The sequence below is a fragment of the Leptonychotes weddellii genome, chromosome 13 (assembly GCF_054177405.1).
Source record: "Leptonychotes weddellii isolate Sample4059 chromosome 13, ASM5417740v2, whole genome shotgun sequence".
NCBI classification, from domain to species: domain Eukaryota; kingdom Metazoa; phylum Chordata; class Mammalia; order Carnivora; family Phocidae; genus Leptonychotes; species Leptonychotes weddellii.
The window spans coordinates 40,162,419-40,183,634 of record NC_138381.1 but is presented as its reverse complement, the minus strand read 5'-3'; the positions used below and the strand labels follow the sequence as shown (position 1 = coordinate 40,183,634).

The window sequence follows — 21,216 nt, the reverse complement described above, 5'->3', positions numbered from 1 at the left end:
GTTCCCTCTCTCTCTGTGTCTCTGTCAAAAAAATAAAATCTTTAAAAAAAGAAAAAATATACATAACAAAATTTACCATTCTAACCATTTTATGTGTACAGTCCAGTGGCATTAAGTACCTTCACACTGTTCTGCAACCATCACTCGCCATCCATTACTGTAACTTTTTCGTCATCCCAAACATTTCTACCTATTCATTAATAACTCCCCACATCCCATTCTCCCCTCAGCTCTTGATAACCTCTACTTTCGGTCTCTATGAATTGGACTACTTTAGGTAACTCAGGAGAGTGGAGTCATACAATATCTGTCCTTTTGTGTCTGGCTTATGTCACTTAGCATAATGTCTTCAAGGTTCATCCATGTTGTAGAATGTGTTAGAATTTCCTTCCTCTTTAAAGCTGAATAACATTCCACTTTTATGTATATGCCACAATTTGTTTATCCATTCATTTATCGAAGAACAACTGGGTTGCTTCAATCTTTTGGCTATTGTGAGTAATGCTGCTATAAACGTGTGTACAAATACGTGTTTGAGTCCCTGCTTTCAATTTTTGGGGGAATATATAATTATATATATTGTTATACATGTTATTATACTATTATATATGAGAATATACATACTATTACATAATATCTAGAAGTAGAATTGGAATTGTTAGGTCATATAATTCTATATTTAGTTTAGAAATTGGTATATTGTTTTTCATGGTGGCTGCACCATTTTACATTCCCATCAGTGATGCACAAGATATCCAGTATTTGTACATCCTTGATAACACTTGTTATTTTCTGTTTTGTTTAATAATAGCTGTTCTAATGGGTATGTTCTAGTATGTTATTGTGGTTTTAATTTGCATTTCCCTGATGATTAGTGATGTTAAACATCTTTCCATGTGCTTATTGGTTGTTTATATATCTTCTTTGGAGAAATGTCTTTTTTCGTCCTTTGTCTATTTTTTAAAATCAGGTTTTTTCTTTATCAGTTGTACAGGTTCTTTATATATTCTGGGTATTAATCACCCTCTCTCTTAAATGTTCCTTTCTGGAAATCACATAGGACATTTCTGTTTATATTTCTGGGGCTATAACTAGCTTCAAGTGAAGCTGGTAAATGTAGCCTATTTCAGGAGACCATGGACCTAGCTAAAAATCAGGTGTTTTATCATTCTGGAAGAAGAACAGATGTGGTGAGTGAGTAGTCTCTGCTAAAAAATTTACATTCAGGGCTTCTTGTTAATTAGGGGCTTTGTCTATAGAACTATTTGCTAAAAGGGGAGTACTAGTATCTTTCTTACAACCAATGTCTCAGGTTTCCTATAACTTTGGGATGACCATGTTTTTCTTCTGAATTTTGCCCTCTATTTTAAAAAGTAACAAAGACTATGTGCTTTATTTATATTATTAGATATTATATAGTACTATATTATATATTGTTATGTATATTTATGTTTTATATATGATATACACATACACATAAAATATTATATGTTATATATTTGTTATATATAAATGTATTTTACATTATTTTTATATTTAAAACATAGTTGTATAAATAGATAAATAAGGTCACCTAGGTTAGGGCTCTTCTGCATTAATAACCTATTTATTATTACTCTCAGGCTAATATATAGTTGATTTTACTCTAGGCTTTAGTTGAATTTTCTTTCAATTCCATCTGCATCCCTAAATGTCCAGAACTTTTAAAAAATTGTATTGAGGTGTAATTGACATATAACATATTAGTTTCAGGTACACAAAATGATTCGGTTATTTTTATATATTGCAAAATCATCACCACAATAAGTGTAGTTAACATCTGTCACCATAGTTACCAATTTTTTTCTTATGTTGAGGACTTTTAAGGATTTACTCTTTAAGCAAATTTCATATATGCGATACAGAACTTTTTTTCGATGGTGTCAGAGTTCCAAAGAATTTAGCCATGCAGTGTCCAAACTTTTTGCAAAAGTGTGGTTTTTTTTCTCATGAGCCTATTGCCTCCATACCTTGCAATGACAAAGTATTCATGTAGCTTGGCCATTTGAGTTAACAAGTAGCAAGTTTACAAATAATACACAAAGATGCATATTTTTGAATGAGTACTAGATCAGCATTCAGGAGAGTGGGGAAAAAAAGATGCTTAAATTAAGATCTAGCAACATTAATAATTGTTTATAAAGATTTTTTAAATTTTTATTTATTTATTTAACCCATCAGTAAAGGAGTAAATGCTAAGGGATCAGGGATACCATTGACAAGGAATCTATGTTCACTCTATTCCAGCATGTTCAAAGTATGTTTGGAAGACGAGGTCTCCTCTGGGAAAGAACTCATCCTAAAGGAATGCTTGGTCCAGGGCAGTAAGGGCTAGTCGCCAAAGGAAAGAGTGATTCTTATTAGAGCTTTCTGTTTTCCCATGGACTAATATCTGAACTCTGGGAAGATGAAGTTCCACCAACAGTGATAAAAAGGTAAAGAACCATTCACTAAAATAAGACGTTGGGTCAGAATGGCCTTACTGCCCACCTATATCAGATCTTGGCCAGAACTTCTATTTGGGGTGACTGCTGAGCCCACTGAAGCAAAGAAGGGACACAGGGCCAGAGCAGCAGGTAGGAGCAGCCCACATGTATGACAGAGAAGGCACAAAGAAAGGAAATCACAAGAAGGGAGGAAAACGTTGAGAGTCACATACAAGTTGAGGGCCAGCTCATCAGTGATCTTAGGACACCAAAAATGCCCTAAAAGAGAAGGGAAAACTGATAGAGCTTGGATCCTGGAATTACAGGTGTGGGGGCCAGAGATGTACCCTTATATTAGTCTCACTGTGGTACAAGGGCATCTCAAGCTGTGTGGCCCAGGGAGCGAGAGGTTCATAAGCATATGATCCCTAGGAGAGGGAGCTGGGGGAGAAGAGGGGAGAAGAGACATGAGTAACTTATATTTAAATAAAGATACTTTAGGGGCCCCTGGGTGGTTCAGTCTGTTGGGCGTCTGCCTTCAGCTCATGACCCCGTAATCCCTGGATCGAGCCCAGCATCAGGCTCCCTGCTCAGTGGGGAGTCGGCTTCTCCCTCTGCCCCTCCCCTTTTTCTCTCTCTCAGTCTCTCAAATAAATACAACCTTTAAAAAATAAATAAAATATAGATACTTTAAAGACTAAGATATTAATCCCATTTATTTTCAATATTCAAATCACGTTTTACCATGTGAAAATAGGACTTCATTTGAGGGCTTTACTTCTTTCACAAATCTGAGATGTCTGGCTAGAAAGGAATATGTGAACCATTTTCTATCTCACTCACCACAGGTATAGGTCATTTATCAACAACAACAAAATATCTTGTAAAAAAATTAAAGCAGCAAAAACATATAAGCTGTCTTAAAATAGAAAACCTGGTGGCAGAAGTACCCTCAATTTCTTTGGCACAATGAAGCTAGACGCAGCATCTGTACAGTCTGTTCATACACCCTTTTCATAGATGGCTTGTGAAACCAACACTCAGACTCACATGAGAGCCTCAGGGGAAGCCAGATTTCACACCTCCACCCTTCAAAGTTCTAACATAAGGGAGAAAATCTGATGTCATGTCATCTTTAAGAGACTTCGTGTAGAGAGAGGAGATGCTTGTCCCGGAATGTCCAATGCCTGCCAAGGGGCTCTGCTGGTGACATGTGTGTTCGTGAAGGAAAATGCCCAATCATGATGGTCTTCAGCCCTTTCAACAATGTATCTAAAGGCAACAATAGAGAGGAAAGACAATCCCTCTGGCTCTGTCATGAAACAAAGAACTTGCAGCCCCAGAGACTCATCCTACTTCATAAATACTGTAAGGAGGCCACATGGAAGAGGAAGAGGACAATGAGCATAGAGTCCCTGACACCATTATGCTGCCATATGTCTGGCACAGGGGATCATAAAACTGAATGAGAGCAGTGTGGACCACTGAGCAGCACCCTCCCTCGGCTTTATGACTCACCCGCTCTTCATTTTCACCCAGTGAGGGCACTCATGTTCTTAATAAAATCCTTTGAAATCCTGACATAAGAAACACAAAATGTTATCATTGCTAAAATCCATAAAGTTCTCGGGGCTTCACCACAGAGGTCAGCTAAACCACGGAAGAGAAAAAACAATGGGCTCCTCACCTTATTCAAAGATAAGCACATAAAAATATCTGGCCTCAGAAAAATGGTCTCTCTTGTAAACAGGTTTTCTGGTCCTAACACAGACCTCACCTGCAGTTACCTAAATGCAACATGTTTCCCTCTGAGCGAGTGCCTGAGCCCAGACAAGGTCAAGCACACTCCATCTCAGGAGGCATTAGCTCGTGACTCCTTTTTAACAGCAACACTTTAGAAGTGACTGATGTGCACACCCAGAGGTTCTTAATGGACCAGTTGCAATCACCACAATAGATGCTGTTTAAGGAGCTGTCTTTCATATTTGCTGTGCAAATCATTTCTGTAGATGTGTGGGTTTATTGATCTGAATAAACCATCCCTTGATGTAAAGAAGGTAAGATCTGTGTTAGTCATCGAATATTTCAATACCAATAAAGCCACACTTTGGAAAATTTGTTCCCTTTCAGACCTATTACTTCTTGTTTTGTTTGTGTGGTTGGTTTTGTTTTAGCTTTGAGTCCTTAAAACCTCTAACTATACAGTTAATACCATTTAGGGAAAAGGTCTCAACATTTCTCTTTTCATCTTCATAGCCTCTATTACAACGCTTGGTATAGGGAAGCCTGGGTGGCTCAGTCGGTTAAGCATCCGACTCTTGATTTCAGCTTGGTCATGATCTCAGGGTCATGAGATCGAGCCCTGCATGAGGTTCCTACCTAAGCGTGGAGCCTGCTTAAGATTCTCTCTCCCTATCCTCCACCCTCTCTCTCAATAACAAAAACAAACAACAAAGCTCAGTATGTAGCAGGTAGGTTAAATGAAGATTTATTGTGCTCCTGCATCCAACAGTTCACTATATATTCACTAGCTAACCTACCAGAAAGAAAGAACAATGAATAGAAAGGATCTGTATCAGTTTAAAAGTTCATTTCAAGCTGGTTGAAGTTAAATAGTGCAGTTTCCACTGTGGCATAATAATTGCAGGAAAATATTAAAGGGGGTACTGTGTAGATTATCTTTGCTTTTTATTCCTTTTCAGTGTCTTCACATACAATAGTTAATAATTTCTGGATGGATTTTGTCACACACAGTCAAAATATAAATTCCAAATTCAAGGCAATTCTTTTCCACTATGAAAAACTGTGTATGTGAGGAAAACACTTCATGTACCTTTGCCTTATCAAGGGAAATCAGAGGCATCCAACACGAAAGAAATGTCTTCTCATCTTACCCTTTCCACCCCCTCCCCTAGTTTTTTTTTTATGTCTGCTCTTCTTCTCCTTCTCCTTTTCTTTGATTGCTCATCAGCAAAACTACCTAATTAGGCACTTATAATTTTTAAAAAATATTAGGTATTCAACCAGTTAGTACTTCATGGGATGGTCCTAGGTGGCTGGGCAGGAAAAGGATTAGTGTTTAAAACTTGGGCAATAATAGCAATGGGCTAGTAAGCAATTCTGCATGATTATCATAGTGTTTATTACATATTTATTTTTATATTATTTCATACGAATAATCTCTGAGATGCTCCAGAATAACCTCATTATTAGGCATATATTCCTCACATGTGCATGTTGTCACTTTAAATTTTATTCACAAGCTTATATGAAGTATGTGGTGAATTTTCTGGCTACACAAAAGGCACATGATGAAACAGAAGTTTAAGGTTCTCTGAATATAATATGAAAGGAGTTAACTTAATGACAAATGGTTTCCTATAGTGAAGAGGGGTTGAGACCATTGTTACTTAAGAATTTTATCTGCTAGTTAACCAGCTAATTAATCAGAAAAGGGAAAGATCCATATGAATACTTGCTCTCTATAGTAGGTTTAATGAGAAGTTAGCAATAATGTGTCACAAATGACATAATAAAACTGAATTGATTTGCTTTCCAACATAATATTCCTTTACCTGATGTACCAAATTTCAATTGTTTACATTTTTGGTCTAGGAATAGTCATTATACTTTATATTAAGTCTATAAACTTGAGTACCAAGTTAGCAACGTTAGAACTTTAACTTATTTAGGTGTTAACAGACAAGAAAAAAACAGTTTTTATTTTTTAAAATCACCTAACAGCAAAAATTAAAATAATCACACACAGATGTAAACACCTAGCTTGTAAAAGCAATTCCTTGAATTGTTTTAAACTCATGTGCAATTTCTAACTTCCTCATATATCAGAAAGAACATATGCAAATATATCCAGTTTGGCATTTGCGGGAGAAAATCCCTTAGATGCAGAATTTCATTGGCTGCTCAGATAGGAAAGTCATTTTGGTTTTGCTTAAAAATTAACACATCCTCTTGCTGACATTTAAGACCAGTAATTGGCTGCAAAGTGCTCAGTGATGCTTTTAGATGAACTGTGGTATATATTTATACCAAATCTATCTATATATAGATATCTGTATATAGATTGATAATACAGAGAGATAACAGATTATATTAGAATGTAATTCTCTACTACATCATCCTGTTGCTGCATACCTTATGCCACCTTGGTATTATAGTGTATGTCATAATATACTATTGTAAATGACTGCCTTTTTTCTCTCTTAAAAACTTTGAGATGGTAAAATATGAACCAAACACCTTCTCCAAATCCTAATAAAACTAGTCCCTGGAGAGCAAAAGGACAGAAGGCCCAAGGAAGTTTTCTCACACAGATTTCACTCTTTTCATTACTGTAGATCATTGCATCGAGTTTTTATAGCAGCTATATGAGAGATCCAGCCAAATTTTAGTTATAAATTACAAAATATGAATTAAAAGGAAAGAGAAAGGTTGAGAGGAAAACACAGAATCCTAAAATACCTAAAATATATGTACTACTATGCAAGATGTTTTCTATTTTTACTAATAAATTAATTTCAGATTGTGGAATAGTTAAGGGCAAACATCCAGATAAAAGAAGCAGGCAGTAATTGGAGAATATATTATATTGTCTTTTTTCTCTTATCATCAAATTTTACCCCTATTATTCATCTCCCAAACATTTAGAAAGGATACAACGAGGGCGCCTGTGTGGCTCAGTTGGTTAAGTGACTGCCTTCGGCTCAGGTCATGATCCTGGAGTCCCGGGATCGAGTCCCGCATCGGGCTCCCTGCTCGGCAGGGAGTCTGCTTCTCCCGCTGACCCTCCCCCCTCTCATGCTCTCTCTATCTCATTCTCTCTCAAACAAATGAATAAAATCTTTAAAAAAAAAAAAAAAAGGATACAACGAGCAACCGCAATCCATCATCAGACCTTTGCACTTCTATCCCAGAAACATGCTCCAGTTAAGGAATATTCAGCTTTAGTTGTAACCTAGCTGTAGAGCAAATATTCACTGAGCACCCACTCTGTGTCAGTTTCTTAAATGTTCCACTTGCACATTACCCTTACCATGTTCCTTCTTGCCCAAACACATGTAACAGTGCTACCCAGAATCTCTAGTCATGAGAAACAGGTAATAGTGGCATTTATTGGAAATTATTCCATTAACTCTCAGGGAGAGCCGACTACTTGTCAGAGTTGTAAGAAATTTTTACTGGATATATATAAAAAAAATGATACAGCAATATCTGCCGTATTTATAATTCTCTCTGAAACAGAAAAATTATATGTACTAAAAATATCTTTCAGTCCATATTAATATTTGGATTCAAGAATCTAAGGAAAATCATGTTTGCTTGCTTTATTATTTATTTATACCAAAGGCTACTTGGGAACACTTTTGTTCGATATAACGCATTGTGTTGACTACACATTTAGAGATAAACACAAAACCTGATTTGTAATGCCTGTTTTTCAATAAAGAATGTTTTAAAAATGTGTGGTTCAATGAGAGCTGAAAATAGGACCCATTTTTAAATATATTTTGTGGAGTTAGGATAATCCTATTCCTCCACACTAATGCCTTGTAAATAGCAATCCTGATTGTCACATAATGGTGGTTTCACTTTTCAATGAGGAAGGAAGAAAGTTAATGAGAACCCCTCACTTTTTTTCTGACCAGAGTATAATAGTAGAAGTACTCCAGAGAACATAAAAACTATTGGGTCTATTCAAATTACAGTATTAGCTCTTAAAATATTAATAAATTATAAAACAAAATAGTTAATCTCTAGCATTTTACCTTGGAGAAAGCGATGTAGATGTTTTTGAAGAATTTCTCTCAAAGGATGCGATCACCCATAGTTTTTTTTTTAAGATTTTATTTATTTGACAGAGACACAGCGAGAGAGGGAACACAAGCAGGGGGAGTGGGAAAGGGAGAAGCAGTCCTCTCGCTGAGCAGGGAGCCCGATGTGGGACTCGATCCCAGGACCCCAGGATCATGACCTGAGCCAAAGGCAGACGTCCAACGACTGAGCCACCCAGGAGCCCTCACCCATGGTTCTGAAAGCACGGCACAAGAAAACCATATAGGTCGTTCACTCATTTTACATATGCTTCGAATATTAAAAATCTACCTAAACAATGAAGAAACATACCATACTACTTTCAGCCAAAGAATGCAATCACCCATTTAGCAAATCAAACAAGAACTTGTATAACTGTTGTTTGAAATAGGAGTTATTACAATTTTGGGAAGGCATTATGGCAATACATACCAACAGTCCCAAAATATTTATATCCATTTTTATCTTGTACTTGCATTGTTATAAAACAATTTGAATTTTCTAAAATCTTAATACCTTAATATTAGGATTTTGATAATAGAATACACTACTACTCATTAGAAATATGAAATTAAGGTCATGGTTGAGTAAACTATATTATGTGCATAGAGATAATATTACTAAGTCATTATAAGCATGTTTTTAAAGTTTTTAAAATTTTAATGTATAAAATTCATATAATAATTCATAGAGCTGGATGAATTTTTACAAAATAAACACATGTATATCCATGCCCTAATCAAAGAGAAAATTACTTTCACTCCAATGTGTAAAAAGTTTAAAAACCTATCATGGGGGGCGCCTGGGTGGCTCAGATGGTTAAGCGTCTGCCTTCGGCTCAGTTCATGATCCCAGGGTCCTGGGATCGAGTCCCACATCGGGCTTCTCGCTCCTTGGGAGCCTGCTTCTCCCTCTGTTTCTGTCTCTCATGAATAAATAAATAAAAAATCTTTTAAAAAAAACAAAAAAAAACCTATCATGGGAATTTGTTAGATCCTCTAATTTACAAATACTCAGATTCCCTCTTAGACCTACCCAATCAAAAGGCCCAGAGATAATAAAGCCCAGCAATCTGTTTTATCAAAGCCCGTAGGTGATTCTGTGGCACACTAAAATTTAAGAACTACTAATCTAGGGAAGTGCATTTTGTTGTAGAATGAAAAATGGGCTTATACATATTATTTTAATGATGTAAAAATGGGCATAAAATATGAATAAACATGACAATTGATGGTAGTGCTTATTACTGGACAGCAAAATAGGTGATTTTATTTTTATCTATATATTGTTTTATATCATCCAGATTTCCTGAAATGATTGTAATACTTTGGGTATATTATTAAACACATTGTTTTAATTTATTTTAAAAAAAACGATTTGAGAGAGAGAGATTGGGGGGTAGGAGCAGAGGGAAAGAGAGAGTTACAAGCAGACCCTGCGCTGAACACAGAGCCCAACCCGGGGCTTGATCTCACGACCTCGAGATCATGACCTGAACTGAAACCCAGATTCCGATGCTTAACGGACTGTGCCACCCAGGCACCCCACGTTTTTTTAAAGTATGTTATCACCAGCTAAAGCAGAACAGCTTCTTACAATGGCACTGTACAGTTGAGTTGCCTGAACTATCATTTCAATTTCCATTCTGCATAGCAACATCTACATGTGGGGGTACATAAGAGAGAAAACCCTACCCTATTATTCTTGAAATATGTGGGAGAATAAAGGTAGACTGTTACCCACTGAACACACTGATGGTTGCACACAGAAATATTGCCTTGCGTGAACATAGGAGGCGATCTTGAAATTGGAAGGCAAGTTAAATCCTCAAAGATTTTAAATTTACTAAGCCTTTTATTTTAAGGAACATGACCTTTTCTAAAAGCAGCTTTTCAATTCCATCTCTCCCTAAAAGGCTAAAACAAAGTTCTTTAACATAGCAAAACAGATCCTCGGCAGGGATAGATTAAAAGAGCAATTCAAGAACTGCAGATCATGGAACCTAACTCCGATGATAATGAAGTAATTAGAGCAGCTGCTGTGAGTGCCCAGCCCATATCCCTTGGTCCTCATTCCTTCAGAAAGTAGGACTTCCACACACCAGTATTGGGTTCTCCGTGCCTGAAGGCTTTTCCAGAAGGATACTCTGTTAGGGGGCCCGCAGATCAGCAGTGCCAAGGAATTAACATTCTGAGGAGAAGCCCTCAACCAGTGACTGGTAATGTGAGTGTATAAATACCTCAACTCCCTCGGCCCATGAGTGGGGTAATTCTGAAGCACACATTTCAACAATTCTCAGAGATTTCCTGTGGGATTAAGCTTCTCTCATACTGTGCTAACACAGATACCTCATGGGCCGCCTCCCTCCCTGTTTCACTTTCCTGTTTCCTTTCTGGTGTTCCTTGTACCTTCCAAATAAAAGACTTGATCTTGAACCCTTGTCTCAATGTCTACTTCTTGGACAATGCACACCAGTAATGTGTTAATCTGCTGGATAATGTAGAAGATGGGGTAGGTATTTAGAATATTTATTAAAATCCATTTTTATAAGCCTTAGGGATTATATTCATTGCCATGATTGTAATTATCAACCTAAATGAACCTTACTAATTAGCTCTTGCTTCTTGAAGATTTGAGCAGTCCTCAGTTTTCCTATTAAGATTTAAGCAATTATTAGTATTTGAGGAGATAGTCAGAATTATTTAATAGGTATGATACAACTATTATAATGATTGTAATAATAGACATTGCTATAGAACTAGACCAAATCCTGTTTGCCATATATTAACCATTTGGTGGCAGGTCTTGGGGAGCATCTGGAACAATGGAGGGGTATTTGAGAGTCTCAGGCAAGGGGATATTTAACAACCAGTTTAGAAGAATTCCAATACTTTAATAATCAGTAAAGCCCTACTGATGCTTACCAACTGAATATTGACATATTCAAAGAAAGATCTTGAACACTGTATATATGTCTTCTTTTTGTAATACAAACAATCTAGTTTCCAATGGGATCAACATAGTTAGCATATAAAATAACTGCCAAGAGGCACTCTTTCCTTGGGAATCAAGTTTTCAAGGAAAACAAACAGGAAGAATATGGATAATTTTAAAATATAACATAGAAATGCTTTCAATCCAGCAAAATGACTATCAACAAAGAATAAGTCCCCAGGTGATATGAGTGCCACTCCTCAACATAAATGAATATAACATGCCTATTGAAATACAAAAGCTTCTGATTGAAATGCCTCCTTATTTATACTCTGCTATAAACACACAAGGAATTCACCCTGTGTCGAATACTGAATAAAAAGGTGATCAAAAATACCCAGTTGCTAGAAAGGTTTGTAATCTCCAAGTACCACAAGGGAATTCAGAGGCCAGTAGCTGGTTAAAGCTGAAATATAGGGTGAGTGGCCACTGTTATCAAAATAATTTCCTACAGACTTGGGCAATTAACTAAAGTGTGAAAGATGACACTACATGAAAAATACTGTTCCTACCACAGTTGTAGAGAAAAGAAGAAAGGGGGAAAAAGGAAACTAGCAAGCAAACTCTGGCTTGAAAGATTCAGAATTTATAGTTTTCAACAATATTTTATGAGCCTCAAGAACACCTTATCTAGAGAGAAAGAAAAATCAAACTGAAATGACCTCTTCCTGAACTCAAGCAAACAGATAATGAAGCAAATGATTTCTGTATTAGATCTCAACACAAGCTATTTAAAATATTTCTGCATCCAACAGAGGTAGCGTTTCTGAACAAGAGGTTTTTGTCCAAGTCTCTGACCATACACCCTGAGAGTTTATGTTTCAGCTAAAAACATAGTACTATTTAATAATGACAACAGAGCACAATTAGCCACTTATCCTTTAGGCTTCAATTGTAAACTATTCATTTAAGCAATTTTTCCCCATTCAACCTCAGATATACAGTATTTGATGAATTATATCTTTGTACTGTGACAGTAACATCATTGATGCATACATGCCTTGCTTTTATTGGTTATTCATGTTTTCTGAATAATGTAACAAACACCTGTTAACTCACCATCTCAAAAGTTACTATACTGAGCATAACTTATACCTGATTACATGGTTTCTCCATCAGCACATCCCTCTTGGCTCTACTGTGCAAATGGTCATCATCCAAAATTCTGTGTTCATCATTTCCTGGTTTTCCTTTAAAAATAAGTTGTTGCATCTGCATTTATTTTAGTTCTTTTTGAGGTTATAAAAAGGATAGCGTGCTACATGTAATCTTTTGGAACTCATTTTTTTCCTATATTATATTGCTATGATTTTCTATGTTGTTGCTTGTTGCTATACTCCATATAATCACTTTGTTGATAATATTCTATTGTGTGAATATGCACTTTGTTTATCCATTCTCTCATAAATGGACATGTGAGTTTTCAGTTTTTACCATTAGAAACAGTACTGAGGATAGTTTTGCACATTTCCTTTGTAAAATGCAAAATTCTCCCTTCAGTGGAGATTTCCCCTAATGTGGAATTTGCTGAGTCATGGTAAAATGAATGCTCAACTTCAGGAGGTAATGCCCAAATTACACTCCCACCAACAGTGTATAAGAAACACCATGGAACTCTATCCTCCTTGAAAAGTATTACTGTGTGGAAATACTGGCTAACCTTGGTTTCCTAGTGTGAAATACAAAATATGTGAGATTAAAAGGGCAGTACTAGTGAGATAGAAAAAGTTGCATTTATGATAAGCCACATTAATTTATAGACCACAAAATTATAATATAAATATAATTATGTCTAATTTAGATTGTTCTGTCCATTTCATTTAACCAAATAACTCATGAATATAAATTGCATAAACTGTAAATCAAATAAATAATATAGCCAACATTTTTAAAAACACAAGATTTGTAAAAGTTCTCAATTTATCAAGAGAAAATAGAGGAAAATATTAAATATGCAAGAAAAAATTCATAGTTAGTACAACAAAAGAGTAGAGGTTTTGATAGAGGACAGAATTCAGAGCCCAATTAACAGTGTAAATGGTCGATAGCTCACAAGCCACCATGTAGCCTTCCCTAACTTGTTAGTAACGTTTTTGTAAAGAGAGTTAAAAAAAAACAAAAAACAAAAATTATCGCTAAAAAACTATCACTGCCTGTCATTCTACAGACAAACTGAGGCTCACTTCAAGCTGTACTGAGTGGCCACTCATGCTATCCCTGCCTGAGGGTGTGTAAGGAGGGCATCCAGGCCCTCCCCACAGTCTGCTGCCTTTCAGAATACATGGAAGCCACCATCCCCACTGTCCTCCCCCTTGCCATTACCATTGGAATTTCTCTTACTGTGTCCCATTAGAAAGCACAACTTTTGGAAAACCACCAAGGTAGGAAGTAGGAAGTCAATGCCAACATTCTATATCCTGAACATAAAGAACTCTAGGTGATTTGACACTGCTTAATGGTCACCATAGTTTTTCCTACATTTAGGGATCCCAAACATCAGAGATGTACTGGTGAGGAAGAAGAACATGCTATTTTTGACTCAGCAGGGCCACAGAAGATAAAGGTTATCTAGACCACAGAAATGATGTAGCCATTGATTACCTTCTCAGCTGTAGGTCTGAGACGGGAATTGGACAGGCATTCAAGTAGATGAGGAAAGTACATTTGGTCTGTTGACAAATGGTGATTCTGGAGAGATGGCTCCTTATTAGAAAACAAAATGAAAGAAAAAGAAAAAAAACTTCAATAAGGCTTGAGGGGGAAATGTCATGAACAAAGAAAGTAAATCATCTTGTCTCTGAAATACTCAGAAACAAAATGAAAAGTATTTCAGATAACAAAACATTAGATATTTTTTGGCAGTCTCAACTGAATTCATGAATCACAAAATGAAAAAGCAAACTGATGAAAAGCAAAACAGGGCAAACAGAATGACATGCAAAGGGAGAGAGGTGAGACTGTGAAAGAATGCAGTTAAATTCATATTAAACATCAGATTGAAGATGCACTGGAGGATTTAAAATGTGTCATCCGACTGATGATGAGGCCTCCTAGAACACAAGGGACCTACTACAAGGAAAATGTCATGGTACAGAGTAGTGAATGAAAAATAAGGACATAGAGAAATTAAAAAATAAATAATTCCATCAATAAACTTGATAGTTTTAAAATTAAAAGTATTAAACTAGTTCATAAAAATCAAGGAATTACAGGTGGGAAAGGCGGCAGACAGAAGATCCCAATGAGTGAAAGAGTTTTCAAATACTAGTAGAAAAATTTGTCATTGGCTGAAAGAAAAGAAAGGCAATCATTAATGGAACAGGAAAGTAATAAAGAACTTCCTAATTTACAAGAGGAAAAATTAAACTGAAATGTAATCAAGTGACAAAAATAAAGTTAAAAAGGGGAAAAGTAAGACAAAGTGAGATGGAAAGTATTACAGCAAGAATATCAGTCATTACACTAAATGTGAACTGACTGAATTCACTTATGAAAAGACAGATCACTAGGTAGGTCAGAATCAAAGCACAGTTATATGCTATTTACCTGAAACTACTTAAAATGAAGTAATAAAGGAAGGTTGAGTATAGAGTGGATTAAGACATAACAAGCAAATATAAACAAAAAGACAAAACAGAGTGGGCATGGTTAATACCACACCAGGTGATGTTTTAGATTCAAGGTACATATAGGATAAAGAGGAACACTGTGATGATACAAAGTTACATATAAAGGAAATATCACAGACCTAAGTGCATGTGTACCACATATCATCACAACTAAATATATAAAGCAAGAACTATTAGAAATGCAAGGCAGACTTTATACAATTGCAATGTAGTATAATGTGAGGTTTCCATTAGTCAAATGTTATAGTCAAATGTTACAAATAAAAAAACATTGTACATTGAACTAGACATATATTATAAATAAAAACAAACAAGGACCTAGAAGAATTCACTAATACAATCAGTAAACTTGATTAATAGCTATATAGACATTATATAGACATTAGACATTAATAGCTAAACTTAATAGCTACATAGACTTTATATAGACATTACATACATAGACATTAATAGCTACATAGCTACATTCACATCTAACAGAAAACATATAGTTTTTCTTTGTCCATGGAACATTTACAGAACAGTCTATAATCTGGTCACAGAGAAAACCATGATAATTGCTCAAAAGTTGATACTTCCCAGGTCTCTATGTCTGATCATAGTCTGGTGGGAAATTAGAAAGGAGGAGTAAAAGTTGATCTGGAAAAATCCAGAAGTATATCCTATTAGTCATATATATTTGTTAAGTATAGGAAATAGGTGGTATTTCCATTACATACAAAAGGAATTATTTAGTAAACAGCACAACTGGCCATCTACCTAGAAGAAAATAAAACTGGAAATAAATGTTTTAGTGCAAAATATAAAATAAAATTCGGGGCGCCTGGGTGGCTCAGTTGGTTAAGCGACTGCTTTCGGCTCAGGTCATGATCCTGGAGTCCCTGGATCGAGTCCCGCATCAGGCTCCCTGCTAGGCAGGGAGCCTGCTTCTCCCTCTGACCCTCCCCCCTCTCATGTGCTCTCTCTCTCTCATTCTCTCTGTCTCAAATAAATAAATAAAATCTTTAAAAAAAATAAATAAATAAAATAAAATTCATACAGTATGAAGAGATTCTTATTCAGCTGAAAGATCCAGAAAAATATAAAAGACAACATAAATACAGAGCAAAATTATCAAAAGCAAAGTCAATGAATGATGTATTTTGAAAAAAGTAAAACAGTCATAGGACTAATATTTAAATTTACATAAGCATTATTTCTCATATTGACAAGAAAGCACACCAATGGAATATTGAAAACAAGTCACAAACAAGCAGTCCTGATGGCCAAAAATATGTGAAAAGAAGTTCAATCACTAATAGGAAAATACAAACTAAAGGAATTAGATATCTTTTTATAGTCATCAGAGAGGCAAAACTTAAAAGACTGAGAACATGTATTGTAGGTGAGAATGTGAGAAAATAAAGTGGGAATATGAAGTCCTGGCACTTTCTGGAAGTCCACCTAGCAGCATTTCATAAAATTAATTGGTATACCTTTTGAGCCAGCAGTCTCATTCTTGGCAATGAATCTCCTAGAAAGAAAATCCTAAAGAATATAAAACAATTCAAAGGAGAATGGTTAAATAATGCTGGCTTATCTGTAAGGAATAATATGCAGCTATTAAAAAGATTGAAGGTGAGTTGTAGTAATTGGTCTTTGAGGAATTTCCAGGAAGTATTTTCAAGCAAAAAACAAAAACAAAACCAAATGAAAAAAACAAGATACAGAAAGTGCATAATGTACTTTTTTTTTTTTTTTTTAAGAAAGTGAACAATAACAATGGAAACCCTGTACGTGGAGGAAACTATGGAAGGATGCATTCCAGGTGTTGACATGTGTCATTGGGTAGAGGCAGGGGCTGATGGATTAAATGCACCGAACCTTCCTTCTTCCATAGCCAGTGAACAAAAATGATGGGCCAGTGATAGGATTCAATCTTTTTTTTTTTTTAACTGTCAAAATGTAGGCAATACACCTGCATACGTTTAAAACGGGCTACTCAAAACCAGTCACATAGTTTCACTTATAAAACAGAGTATTTCATCCCCATAAGAAGACATTTCTTAAAAGACATATGGGATTTGCTTTCAAAAGTCCTAGCATACCCTCTATTGGTCTGGAAAATTAAGTGGGCAGGGAGTTTTTTGTTCTAGAGACTAAAACGTCCTGCAATCCTTTATTGTTTATTCTTTTTTTTTTTTTTCTCCTCTGACTCCTTGTCCTTTACTCTCCCTCAGGATGAAATTAATGGTCAGCTGCACCTGCCCATCTTACCAGCTTGGTTAATTTAGAATTAAAATTCACTGATTCAGCAACCCTGTGACTCCCGCAGCTCTAGAATGATAGCAATAATTCCAATTAAAAATGTACCTATTCCTGGATGTATTATCTAACCCATAAACCCCTTTTAAAAAGATAATTAATGCTGTTTCTTATTGTCTCTGGGTTTTCAGTATATCTGTTGATAATAGCTTCGCTTGTAATCATTTATTCTTATTAAAAAGCAGAAATAAGCAGAAAGAAGAAAAAAAATCATGTCATTTGTGTCTCTATAGTGAAATTGCTTGGATGCTGTCGAAGTTTCTTTAGACTATTTAGATTAAGGAGGGTAGGTTTTCCAGGAAATGTGAAACAACATATGAGGTTGGGAAATTCACTGTGAATTATTATTATTTTTTTTTACATTAGGGTACCCAGTGAATTGAGGATATGTATTTGTATGTAGGCCTGCAAATCCTTATGCATTTGTAAGAATCTGAAAGTGCATATGCTTCAAGTATAAAAATCTCCAGAATGAGATCAAACTGATATTTTTTAGTAGCTCACAGCAGTGCAAGGCTCCCTTGAGTGAACATACCACGCAACAGAGTAGATCTTGATTTACAAGTATAGTCAGACAGTAAATAGTATCTCAAGCATTCTTTAAAAGGAAACAGCCTCCTCATGCCTCAGATATATCTACACCTAAGAATTAGGTTGTCCTTATTGGGGGGAGATCCTTGGTTACCTTCTTGAAGATAATTATTTTTATCCAGACTGAATCCAACCAATCAACAAGCTAGTATTCTCCTTTTGTATTTACTAATAAATCTTTGTCTATTTTTTTAAAAAAAGACTTTGAGATAGCGAGAATGAGAGTGTGTGCACGTGCACAGGGCAGGGGAGAGCAGCAGAGGGAGAAGCAGGCCCCCCATTGAGCAGGGAGCCCGATGTGGGGCTCAATCCCAAGACTGGGGGATCATGACCTGAGCCGAAGGCAGACACTTAACCGACTGAGCCACCCAGGCACCCCAATCTTTGTCTGTTTTTGTATTAATGTTTTGTGTTATTTAGGTTTACTTCTCTTATAAGAAACAATGGTTAATTTTCTTATCCTATTGTCTTTTATTATGGAATTTTATGCTAATTATTCTTACAGTGTCTGATATGCCTAAAGTTAATTCTGCAATCTTATTTCTTGCTTACAGTTTTTACTATTCTTTCAAGTTTTCTTTATATTTTTGTCTTTTGTTATGTGGACTGTGGTTGTTTTTTAGAGATTTGCATTCTCTAAGGATTTTGAAATGTACCTACTCTTGGTTTTTTAGAACTTCTGTGGGCCACTATAAGTTCTTTAGAAGTATCCATTTCTTGTTGTTGTTCTCAAAGTCAAGTATGAAACATTCTTTTGATACTGCCAATATAAATCTAGGTATTTAGGGAATATTTATATTCCCTTACAATAGGCTCTTGTTCCTTTTATTATTATAATCAGGAATTTTTAGCATTTACAAAGACTGCTTTTGGTATTCAACCTAATTTTATTTTTAACGGATTTAAATGTCATTTCCCAACCATTTCTTCTAGGACTCTGAATTTTTACTTTGATCTTCTATCTTTTGGCTAGAGTGTGTTTTGGAGTAATTTTCCCGGGAAATTTCCTGAAAGAATGCCTGCCTTTTGTCTCCATACCTAAAGCTTCTGGGCATAGACTTCTTGTGGCACAATTCCTTCTCTCCCAGCCCTGTGTCTGTAGAGTTCTATTTTCCCTTGATATCTCAAACTGCAGGGAAATATAAAACCGATCTGGTTTTTGTTCCCTTGTAGGAACTTTTCCAGATGTTTTCACTACAAGATTTGCGTTTCCTCATAATTGAAAGAAAAAAAGAATCATAGTGTGTGTTGAGGCATGGTTCTCTTTTTTCATCATTCTTCCCAGCTATAATATGAGCATTTTTGAACATGTATTTTAGGTCTCTTTTATTCAGAAATATTTTTCTTTCATTATATCTATTATTATGTCTTCTTTATTTCTCCTAATTTCAGTGGTTTCAAGCATTCCTAAAGAACACAACTAAACAAAGACAAGTAGGGATACTCAGTTTAATCACAGAAGTTCATTTAGAATAATTTAATGTATAAATCTTGTTGTCAATATTAACGTTTCAACCCCAGAACTGGTAGCCTGTCTGCCACAGTATCAATACGTTGAATGTCTAGATTCTTTCTGGCTAGACTCCAGGTTTGAGCCCAGGTTCCTCATTGACTGTTAACTAGCTCACATGTACGGTTTCTCCCTTGAAGCCCATGAATGTTCTCTGTATCTGGGGCCCTGACTTTGATCAGATCTATAAACAATTACTCTTTGTTTTGGACTTTAACTCAAGGTTAAGGCTAGACCTTAACTCTAGCCCCAATATGTCTTCATTATTTTTTCTTATCCTTCAACTCTTTCTTGTTATAAAATTAGCGTCCCCCAAACTCACTTCCATAGAAGAAAGGATAATACACAAAATGTCTACATAATTTAGAAGATTATTGATCAGTTATACACTATGAAAAAATACATGAGTAGACAAAGGAGATACATCGATAAGCCTGCCACAGGTCTTGTTTCACAACTCTGATTGAACACCAGGTTGTAAACTGCAGGTATACTGTTGATGTTTTTTATAGGTGATAGGTCAAAAAAAATAATAGTGTTTTTTTATTTTGGAAGGCCAACTTTGTCTACCTTTCTTGTAATCATGAAGTGATAAAAAGTTGAAGCTATGTTGACAATCATATCTCCTTTTTCAGACAACAAAAGAGTACCTGCAAACTTTGGAACTGGATAAAATACACCTTGTTCAATATCCTACCCTTAATCTGCAGGTAGTTCCATCAAAGCTCCAGGAGCTGTGGTGAGATACTAAGTAATACCATGTACTCACTGCTATAGCTCCCCATTTCAACCATGCTGTACCTGAAAACAACAGCCTATTCTAGGGACTCTTTGTTTCCCCAAATACTCACTTTCACCTCCAAGTTGCTAATTTTCTAAACTTCTTGAGGATGGATGGGCACTTTGTCTTCAGTATCTTCAATACAGCATGTGTTCGATAGAAAGCAAATGCTGAAAGAAAAAAGAGGAGAGGAAAGGAAAGGAAAGGGAGGGGAGGGAGGAAAGGAGGGAGAAAAGAAGAAACAGTTGTAGATCCAGATTCATACCCATCTTCATTCTGTATCCATCTTCACTATATCAAAAGTGAAACCCTTGGGTGCAGCGAATTAAAGTTGAAACTATAGTACAAAGTTCTTCTCACAAACACGTCCATAGCCCGTGCATACTCTCTGTAACTTTGCTTGGTTCCCTGGAGAAATCTCTCTTCAGAAACATACTTCTCTCAGGTGTATGAATAGACCTGGCGCCTCTTCCCTGAGCCAAGTAGAGGAGGCCCTGACGATTCTGGGTGCTGTCATTGCCCTCGAGACAATTGCTGTTCTATTTTAACCTCAGTCGTTTCAAGCACTTTGGAATCTGAGATAACCACAGCGTTCCCCGATGTATTGAAAACTGTCCAAATTCTTTCCCTTTTGTTCCTACTCCTTGGCTGACTGAGAACACTGTATCCAACCCGTCTCCCGGTTTCCCCCAGGAGATTTGAGATGGTTTGTCAAAGAAAAACAACAGTAAAGAGAATAATTAATGATCCTTTGATGCCTGCCGGCTCTGAAGAGGTACTTACCTGTGGGCTTTCAAGTGTTCCATAATTACCTCACAGTACCAACTGCTTGTTCATCTTGCCAAGTTTCCACATTTCCCTCAGATTACTATAGATGGTGTAAATACCTGCTAGGTCCCCACTGCACTACAGTTCAGTCTATTCAGGTAATTCTTCTCCATTAAAAAGATCACAGTACATGCATGGTATGCTTCAGAAATCTGTAGTTATGGTGGTATGCCAAGTATTTTCTCTGAGAGGTTGGAGATAATCATGGACATCCTGTGAGATGTTTTTCTTTCTTCCACTTCAACACACAAAGGAATTTAGAAAACCTCTCCTCTGAACAAA

General features: G+C 36.0%; 2 long non-coding RNA genes across 2 annotated transcripts; both read right to left on the bottom strand.

The window, feature by feature from the left end:
- Positions 1-3,163: 3,163 nt before the first annotated feature.
- LOC115941174 (uncharacterized) lies at positions 3,164-4,848 on the bottom strand. Its single transcript, XR_004075929.2, has 2 exons — positions 3,984-4,848; positions 3,164-3,737 (listed from the first exon to the last, which is right to left on the bottom strand). It is a non-coding gene; the product is annotated as an uncharacterized LOC115941174 (long non-coding RNA).
- A 7,544-nt stretch (positions 4,849-12,392) lies between these two features.
- Positions 12,393-20,603, bottom strand: LOC145716692 (uncharacterized). Its single transcript, XR_014139492.1, has 4 exons — positions 20,543-20,603; positions 20,177-20,276; positions 13,893-13,994; positions 12,393-12,481 (listed from the first exon to the last, which is right to left on the bottom strand). It is a non-coding gene; the product is annotated as an uncharacterized LOC145716692 (long non-coding RNA).
- Between the last annotated feature and the right edge of the window lie 613 nt (positions 20,604-21,216).